The 9,975-nt window shown below is 38.7% G+C and overlaps 1 pseudogene; it reads right to left on the bottom strand.

The window, feature by feature from the left end:
* Positions 1 to 1,304: 1,304 nt before the first annotated feature.
* LOC116582565 lies at positions 1,305 to 6,042 on the bottom strand (annotated as a pseudogene).
* Positions 6,043 to 9,975: the final 3,933 nt, after the last annotated feature.

Here is a 9,975-nt window from a genome sequence, read left to right as displayed (position 1 = left end):
CTGAAGAGATTAAAAAAATACATACTAAAAATAAGAATGTAATAAATAACAAAATAAATATACCATATGGATGAATAACTAATCTAAAAAGCCTGTTTTATGAAAATATATCAAAAAGGCACATTTTTCATGCTGGGAAAAATGAAAGATATAAAATAATTTTTAAACTAGTCACAACTAGGTATAAACTAGACATAATAAAAGATAAAAAATTTCAAACTTAAAAAGATACAGTTAAAAACTATTTGATAATATTTCAGTCAACTTCAGTGAAATAGACGAATTCATGGGGAAAGGTAGAATATAAAGCTTTTTTTTAATCACTTAAACACTTTTCACCTGTATTCTCCTTCTGAGTAAATACATAACTATAACGTATAATATTTGAAATAGTCTTACTTCTGTTGTTAACCTATAAATAGACAAGTTTTTGGTGGAACTAAATAATTTTTTCTACAGATTTGTTAAAAAAAAAAAAAGGTCTAAAGACCTAGATTTGAGTTTATTAAAGATGCCAATTATAGCTCTAATGAAATTAGCTTTTCATAGAAAAATGAAAATCTAACATAAGAAAATGTCAACAAATAGCAATGCTAATGTTATAATTTCATGATAATTTTAAGAGAAATTAAACCCTTTTAATAATTGATTCTTGTATATCTAAACACTAGACAAGTTCAATTTTCCATCTTGATAATTATAACTATTTTTGCTTTTAATATGTATTCATTAAGATCTCATTTACCTATAGCATTTTGTTTTTGGACTCAATTTATTGTCTACTGTGAATGAAAAGTGACATTGTCTTTAAAAGTAGAGAATAAATTTTCTGATGGTTTTGACAGACTACCTCCATCAAAGATTATTTTTTTAAGCTTTGGGATATATTTGACATATAATATTGTGTAAGTTTAAAGTATACAATATGTTGACTTCATACACATATAAAATGAAATGATTACCATCCTAATGTTGGCTAACATCTCCATCATGTCAAGTAATTACTATTTCTTTTGTTGTCCGGCATTTATGATCTACTCCCTTAGCAACTTTCAAGTACGTAATATAGTACTTTTAATTATAATCATCATGCTGTACCTTCATTACCCAGACCTTACTCATTTTATAACTCAAAGTTCATACCATTCAACTAACATCTCCCATTTTTTCCTACCCACCAGCTCCTGGTAACCACTATTCTTATTATGAGTTTGATGCACACACACACGTGTTTGTGAGAGAGGGAGAGAGTGGGGGAGAGAAAAAGAAAAATAACTTCTTACACTTTTATGGGTAAGACATTGTCAGATGCCTGGAGCAGATGCTTTCTGGGCTGGCGCTTTCTGACCTTTCTGAGTCTCTGGAGAGGCTGCCTCTGGCCTGCAGCTTATTGGGCAGGAACCTTCTGGGCTGGAGCCTTCTTGTCTGCAGTGACCACCTTTTTTGCTGGAACCTTTACAGCAGCTGTGGCAGCTGCACCCTTAGCAGAGGGTGCTTTTTTTGGAAGAAAATTCCAGGAGAGCTGCTTTTTTTGTAGCTTCCTAACTTCAAACTTGATTATTCTGTTCCTCATTTTCTTGGCCTTCCTGATTTTTAACAATCAAAAGCTGTCATCTTGGCTCTCCTTTCTCTGGCTTTCATCTTCTTGGCCCATCCTGTGGCTGCGCATTTTGTACTGATATCTGTCTTCTGCCAGGCTTGTCAGACACACTTATCACTGGCATCGTGTGGACCCTTGAAGTCAGTGAGCTGTATGCTCTTGAGAAGCAAAGCCTGACTCCTTACCTGAGTGCAGGGTCCATCAACCAAAGGCCTTTTCTGATCAATAACATCTATAATCTCAACCACCTTCCCTGCATGAAGTCCAAAGGAGATTAGACCACCTGGCCAACCTCCACAAAGCTCCTGAATACCGTGGTGGCAGCGTTGGGCAAGAAGGGTTTGGGTTTTTTTAAACTCCATTTGTAAGTGACATCATACTGTATTTGTCTTTCTCTAACATTTCACTTAGCATCATGCCCTAAGTTTCATCATGTTGTTACAGATGACAGGATTTCCTTTGTCATGGCTGAATAAGGCTCCATTGTATATATATGGGGTATATACAATGGAATGTTACATGTACACATATATGTATATATACATATGTTCCCCACATATTTATCCATTTATCTGTTGATGGACACTCAGGTTATTTCCATATCTTGGCTGCTGTGAATAATACTGTAATGAATGTGGGAGGGCAGATATCTCTTCAGGATTCTGTTTTCACTTCCTTTGGATATGTATTGAGAAAGATTGCTAAATTGTGGTATTTCTATTTTCTAATTTTTCGAGGAAACCCCATACTGTTTTCTCTAATGGCTGAACCAATTTACATTCCCACAAATAGTGCACGAGAGTTTTCTTATCTCCACATTCTTGCCAACACTTTTTCTTTCTTGTCTTTTTGATAATACAATTCTAACAGAGATGAGGTTATATCTCCACATGGTTTTCATTTGTGGTTTTTCTCTGACAATTGGTAATGTTGCACCTTTTCATGTACCTGTTCCTCCTTTGCAGGTCTATTGAAAAATGTCTATTGAATCTCTGCCATTTTTAATTTTTTTTCCTGTTGAATTGTATGACTTCTTTAAATATTTTGGATATTAGCCCCTTATCAAAGATATGTGATTCGGAACTTTGTAGGTTGCCTTTTCGTTTGATAGATGATTTCCTTTGCTGTGCAGAAGCTTTTTAGTTTGATGCAATCCCACTTATTTATTTTTGTTGTAGGGATCATAATAAACAATCATTACCAAGACAAAGTCAAAAAGCTTTTCAACAGGTTTCTAGAAGATTTATGGTCAGTTTTCATCTTTAGGTCTTCAATCCATTTTGAGTGGATTTTTGTGAGTGATGTAAAATAGGGGTCCATTTTATTCTTTTGCATGTGGTTATTCAGTTTTCCTAACATCATTTATTTATCCAGTTTTCCTAACATAATTTATTTTTTATTGAGGACTATACTTTCCTCATTAAGTAGTCTTGGCTCCCTTGCCAAAGATTAGTTGACCATATATGCAAGGGTTTATTTCTGGGCTCTCAGTTCTGTTCCATTGGTCTATGTGTTTTTTCACATACCAGTACCATACTGTTTTGATTACCACAGCTTTGTTCTATAGTTTGAAATTAGGAGGTGTTACACCTCCAGCTTTCATCTTCTTTCTCAAGACTGTTTTGGTTATTTGGGGTCTCTTGTGGTTCCACATAAATTTTAGGATTGTTTTTCCACTCCTGTGAAAAATGTCACTGGCATTTTTATAGAAATTGCACTGAATCCATAAATGGCTTTGGGTAATAAGGACATTTTAACAATATTAATTCTTATAATTCATATTTTTCTACTTGTAGGCCTTTTTAACCAAACTTTAGTTAGGTTCTTTGAGCTCTTTTTTTCGAGGGAGACTTGACTTTAGCTTACCTTTATCACAAATCCTGCTGAGTCAGTTTAGTGAGAAATTACCCACTCTTAATACAGAGTTAAGCTCCTTATACTCTTTCTGGGTATCCTCACCCTCTCCTTTTACTTGGTTTTATTTATTTATTTATTTTTTAAAGATTTTATTTATTTGACAGAGAGAGAGATCACAAGTAGGCAGAGAGGCAGGCAGAGAGAGAGAGAGGAGGAAGCAGACTCCCTGCTGAGTAGAGAGCCTGATGCAGGGCTAGATCCCAGGACCCTGGGATCATGACTTGAACTGAAGGCAGAGGCTTAACCCATGTGCCCCGACTTTTACTTGTTTTTTTTTTTTTTTTTAAGATTTTTAAATTTATTTATTTGACAGACAGATCACAAGTAGGCAGAGAGGCAGGCAAAGAGAGAGAGAGGAGGAAGCAGGCTCTCCACAGAGTAGAGAGCCCGATGTGGGGCTCGATCCCAGGACCCTGGGATCATGACCTGAGCCGAAGGCAGAGGCTTTAACCCACTGAGCCACCCAGGTGCCCCTTTTACTTGTTTTATTTGGAGTTTTATCTCTTTACTCCTGATGTCTTGAATAAGATCTCCTTTACTGTTTTAACAAGCCTGTTTTTTTTTTTTTTTTCTTTTTAAGGAGTTTAGTTCATTTGACACAGAAAGAGAGACAGTGAGAGAGGAAACACAAACATTGGAAGCAGGAGAAGCAGGCTCCCTCCTGATCAGAGAGCCCAATGTGGGGGCTCAATTCCAGGACCCTGAGATCATGATCTGAGCTGAAGGCAGATGTTTAACCAACTGAGCCACCCATGTACCCCTGTTTTAACGAGACTTGAATAGAGAGCTCTTAACTATAGTCTTGAATAAAATCTTCTATACTGTTTTAACAAGTGTCAGAATAGTTTTTCTTTAACTTTTAAAGAAAAAATACTAATTAGTCATACAAAATATTGTTCTTACAATTCTATGAAGACTGGCTAAGAATTGGTTATGGTTATCTTTAGTGTAGGTCACATTCTTTTCTGGTTACCCAATGTGAGAGCTCATTTAGCATATTGTTTAAGAAACCTGGTATAAGTATGGATATTGGGCACATTTTTGAAACTGAGTATTTTCCTTGGGCGGGAAAAAAAGAGATCTTCTGCCCCAATTCTCCAATTTATAGGAGTGAGGGATTTGGGTTTATTACTGGGGTTTTTAGTACAAGAAGGCCTACTATTGGTATAAATAAAGTGCAGTTTTATTCACCTGTGATAATTTATTTATTGGAGGAGGGGTTGTACACAACAAAAATAGGGTATTTTAAAATGAACAGAAAGTGGCAGATAACATCATACAAAGGAAACATAAAAATTCGTAAGATGAGAATTTCAGGTGAAACTCTGTCTTCAAAGTCAACCTTCATGCAGACAAAAACACCTTGAAGCAGGTATTCAAATACTCAGAATATAAATAGCTCCCTGGTGTCACTCAAGCCCAGGAAGAACCTCTGTCCCAGGCAGCCAAGGGCAAAGACCCTTAGCGCAAGGGGATTGAAACAGAGCTCTCTGAGGGAACTGCCTCAGCAGTGAGGCCAAATTATACAGAGACTGAAGCCTGTTCCAGTCCCAGTTGACACATATTCGAAACAATTCTCCAAAGCATTAATATTCCAAATAATGGCATCAAAGAACAAAGCCCCACTTTATTTAAAGGAACAGAAAATACTCACCACTCAACTATTTAAAATGTGCAACTCTCTTACCTAGAGTTACCAGGTGTGCAGTGAAACAAATAGAATTCACCACTAACAGAGAAATCAACCAACAGACACCTAATACCACCACCACCACCACCCCAAAGAGATAGAATTGGTATAGAAGGACTTAAAAACAGGCATGAGGAATGGACTTTCTATGACTAAACATAAAAGGAAATAGGAGCATGACAAGATAGTAAGACAAAATCTAAGTGGATCTTCCAGAGTTAAAAATTACAATAACGAAGATAAAATATCAAATAAGACACATAATTCCCTTAAAATCAGGAATTTGTGAAGGACATACCACCAAACAGTTGAGAAGTAGCATAGGACTGCTCTTAAGGTACCATAGTGCTAGGTTTCTATTCCCATCTCTGCAGTGACACCTGTGGATCCCTGTTCAAGGTAATTACCATGCCATGCCTCAATTTTTCTCTCTGTAAAATAAGTATAGTAATAACATCTTTTATCAGGCTTGCTACGAGGGGTGAGAACAGTTCATATTTGTAAAGAACAGAGAAGTTTGCAGGACACAAATTTTAACAGCTATAAAAATGTTTATGAAATAGAATGAACACAACCCGGCAATCCTCCTACAAACGACCAGGAAGCAGGCTGCCTCTCAACTCACCTCCAGGTTTATTCTTGGGTCTTCTCCATAGCCAAAGGGCCTGCAGAGAGCTAGTGCTTTATCTGCCCTGCTGGAGTTCAGGAGTGTCCAGAGGTCCCAGAATGCTGAAATGTGCTTGCCCTTCTCTGCTTCTGGCAGTGTTTGAAGCGGCCGGGCGGTCTTGCCACCATTTAAGGTAATGGAGGTGACCCCTCCTCTTCCGTCCTCCATTAGTGCTCTCATCAAGTTGGCTCATATTGCTCACTTGGGTCTCTGGGAGTCACCCCGTTCATAGAGGTCTGCCCAGACAGCGACATCCCTCAGAGACGTTTCCCTGTCCTTCTGTCCCCAACCTTGACTGACACTTTCTACAGGTCAACATACTTCTAGCAAAGTGTATCACTCCCACTAGTTTATCAACTCAGCAAAATCATGGATCCTGCCTACAAGTGAATTTAGCTATGAAACAGCTTCCCAGTGCTGATTCTACAATGGCATCAGCTGAAGGCATTTCAAAGGCCAACCCCTGTGATTCAGATTTAATTATTTTGGGCTGGGTCCTGGCATTTGTGTTTTGAAAAACTACCTTGGTGATTCTAACATGTAGGCTGGGTTGAGATCTGCTGTCTCAGAGGACAGTTTGGGCTTTGCCATGAGGCTGCACCTGAGTGCAGGGGACACTTCTGTCCATATCTACCTCATAATGCTCCAGGCAGGTGGAGACTTCAGTCACTGTGAGTCCCACCCAGGCTGCAGCTTGGAACTGCCTAAAGATGACTATACTAATGACTATAGTTTCTCAGAGATTCTCACTTGATGAAGTTTGGGATCGAATTATCACTAGTTCTGAAGATTTCTGGTGATTCTAAGGTATCATCAAAGTAGAGAAATTCCTCTTAAAAAGGATCTGATGGTCAGTAGAGGTTTTTTTGTTTGTTTGGTTTTTTGTTTTTTTTTTTTTTGCTTCCTGGCAAAATGTTGGTAGTTCTCATGGAATCTCTGGGGCCCAAGACAGGTGACCAAGGTGTAATCTAGGAAAGACTTCCTGAGGTCTGACACTTATACATACGAGGATGTGGATTTAAAGGAATTAATTTCACACAATTTCAGTGCTGTTTGTCTTTCTGAAAATGAGGAAATTGGGTATTAAGCTTCAAACCTTAGGGAAAAATCCTCAGATTTTGGAGAAACTTTCTTTTCTCTTTTTTAAAAACTATGTATGCATGCATGTATGTATGTATTTCTGATATCTATTCTTCAATGTGGAGATCAAACTCTGGACTCCAAGATTAAGAGTCACATGCTCTTCCCACTGAGTCAGCCAGGTGCCCTTAGGAGAGAGAAACTTTAATTGTGTCTTTGTAAAACATTCATCTGTGAAGTTTCTTGGATAAATTTTGAAATGAGAAGGGAAACAGTGTAGAATCTTGGGAGGAAAAGTATTTGAAGTTAATGAAAGCATAAAGTGATCCTGGTGTCCTTTGTGAAGGAAGATCACAGGCTATAAGTATGGATAACTGTGAGGGCTGGTAATAATTTCTGATGTGCCAAGGAAGTGACTAAGAAGTATTATATTTTTATTTTTTAATAATTTTTTTAAAAAAATTTATTCATTTGAGAGAGAGTAAGAGAGAGAGAGTAAGAGAGAGAGAGAGAGCACACAAGTGGTAGGGACAGGCAGAGGGACAAGCAGACTACCCACTGAGCAGGGAGTCCAACACAGCCTTCGATTCCAGGACCTTGAGATCATGACCTGAGCGGAAGGCTGATACTTAACCAATTGAACTACCCAGGTGCCCCAGGAAGTGTTTTATTTTCTGAGGAAAAATGGAGTCTTTTCAGCTCTTTGAGTGCCAAAAGGAATAATAAAGACAATTAAGTACTATGAAATAAGGGAGACTGAGAAAAGAGAAATGTTAGAGAGAAACTGTGGCATTTTATTTTTAAAAACAGATATTTATTTGAGAGAGACTGTGTGTGTGCACACGTGCACACACACGGGTGGGCAGAGGGACAGGAGAGAATCCCAAGCAGTCCCTGCTGAACTGGAGCCTGATGTGGGGCTCAATCTCACCTGAGATCATAACCTGAGCTAAAACCAACAGTTGGAAGCTTAACAGACTGAGCCACCCAGGCGCCCCAAGAAACTATGGCAGTTTCTACCTAGAATGTGTCATGTAAAGTTGAGATGACAAAGAAGACATGGCCTTGGAGACAAACTCACACAGGGATTCTCACTATAAGAGAAGCCACCTTCCCAGCTTGAAGACAATCAGGGAGAGAAAGAGAGGGAAAGAGAGAGCATTTAATCGACCAGACTCCGAGAGGGACTTTTCCACAGACAAGGGGAAAAGCTTTCTACCCCAGTGTCTGATTTTTCTCCTCATGGGTCAATATTAGCCTCATAAAAGGATGTGCATTTCACTATGATTTAGAACTGCTTCTATTTCCAAGGATATGAGAGGAAACAGGTGAGCTGATAGAAAATCACCAGTTTAAAAGATTTTTTTCATTACCAACATAAAATATGACCTAGGAAAATGTATACAGACAACATTTTGGAATGAAAGGGAATCTGGAAGGAATGGAGAGGAATGTCATTGTGTAATGACACCAGTGTGCCTGCATAGAAATAGTTGTCAACAGAAAAGAGGTTTGAGGAAGAGAAGTCAGAAATTATGGGTATGAGTGGGATTCAAGGGGAGTTTTTGCTGAGTCCTGGAACTAGTGGAGTTGTACAAGGAGATAAAAGGGAGTCCACAGGCTCTTTAGTAGAAAAATAAATATTTTAGGTAGAAAATCAAGGCTTCAGGAAACATGAGTCTGGAGTAGAGAGAGAATGGCATCTTGGGACAGGTTATGACACCCTTAGCCAAACTGAGAGGGAAGACTGATGCTAAGATAGGAGAGTAGACAACAGAGGAGTGATTGACACGTTTCCTGGCAGTGAATATATTGGTGTAGAGGGAGTTGGAGGCCATTGAGGCAAAAACTGGCTCTGATGTGTAGGAATTGGCCACCACCCACCATTGGCATTGGGCATCAAGGCCCTGGTTTTTAATATGGGTACTGTTTCTTAGCATCCCCACCTGACTTGTGATTCTGGACACACGTCTTACCTTCTCTTTGAGTCCTGGTATCATCTGAAGCAAAGGAGGACAATTGACAAATCTTACATGTGATTGAGTCAGGCTAATTTTGGATAGCAGCCCTTTCGATTAATTCAACGGTTGGGATTCCATCTGTCAAATCCCTTCAGCTGTATCTAAACTAGTGTTTGGATTACTGGGAAAAGATGTGATTGATTTCTATTAGGACAGGGGTTTACAGGATTCTGGGCCACATACCCCCAACTAAATAAAAGATTGTCTATTTTCTGCAAATGCACATTCTTCACTTTTGAACTTTTCTTTTGATTTCACTGAGAACTTCTAGTTAAGCAGGAAGGGCTGAAACCCCAGCCTCTATAAAACAGTGGAACTAGCTGTGTTTTCTTCACTCTGGTATCAAAATAGTCTTTTCATTAAGTATCTTTCCCATGGACGATGGCAATAGCATTCTCAGGGGCACTCCACTTATATTACTTCCACTTATATATAGTGTTCAGATCAAACATTCTTGTAGGGGTTTGGTGGAAAGAGAACATTGCTCCAGGGGTGGAGGAAGGGCCTTTGAGCCCTTGTGGTGGTGTGTCAGTCCTGGCCTGATGTGCCTACAGCTAAGTCTGTCAGTGAAGTTTGGGTTGGCTCTCCCATGCCTGTGAGTCCTAGCTGTGAGCCTCTATCTGGGACAAAAGTAGTGTTTCCTAACCAACTCTGTCCCCAGCTGCAAATATTTATTTCCACCCCAGCTAAAGATAATGGGGACCCTTTGGTGACCCATTAGTCAATTGAATTCTCACAAACTTTATATTCTCCATGGTTAAGCAATACTGTACAAGGACCTTGGGTTCTTCTAGTCATTGTTAGAAGAGTGCAAATAAGGTTGTACCTGTGTATTAAATGATAAAACTTGTTCATAAGAAAGATTTGTGAGGTTGGGATCTGTACAACACAAAAGTAAAATAACATTTCCTGAGCCAAGTCGATAAACCTGACTCAGGAATGTAGAGAAACAGGTCTAAGGAGCTGTAAACTAAAATAGTATACCTTCTATACCATGTAT

This window comes from Mustela erminea, chromosome 2 (assembly GCF_009829155.1).
Source record: "Mustela erminea isolate mMusErm1 chromosome 2, mMusErm1.Pri, whole genome shotgun sequence".
NCBI lineage: Eukaryota > Metazoa > Chordata > Mammalia > Carnivora > Mustelidae > Mustela > Mustela erminea.
The sequence above is the reverse complement of the archived record's forward strand: the minus strand, read 5'-3'. Positions and strand labels throughout refer to the sequence as shown.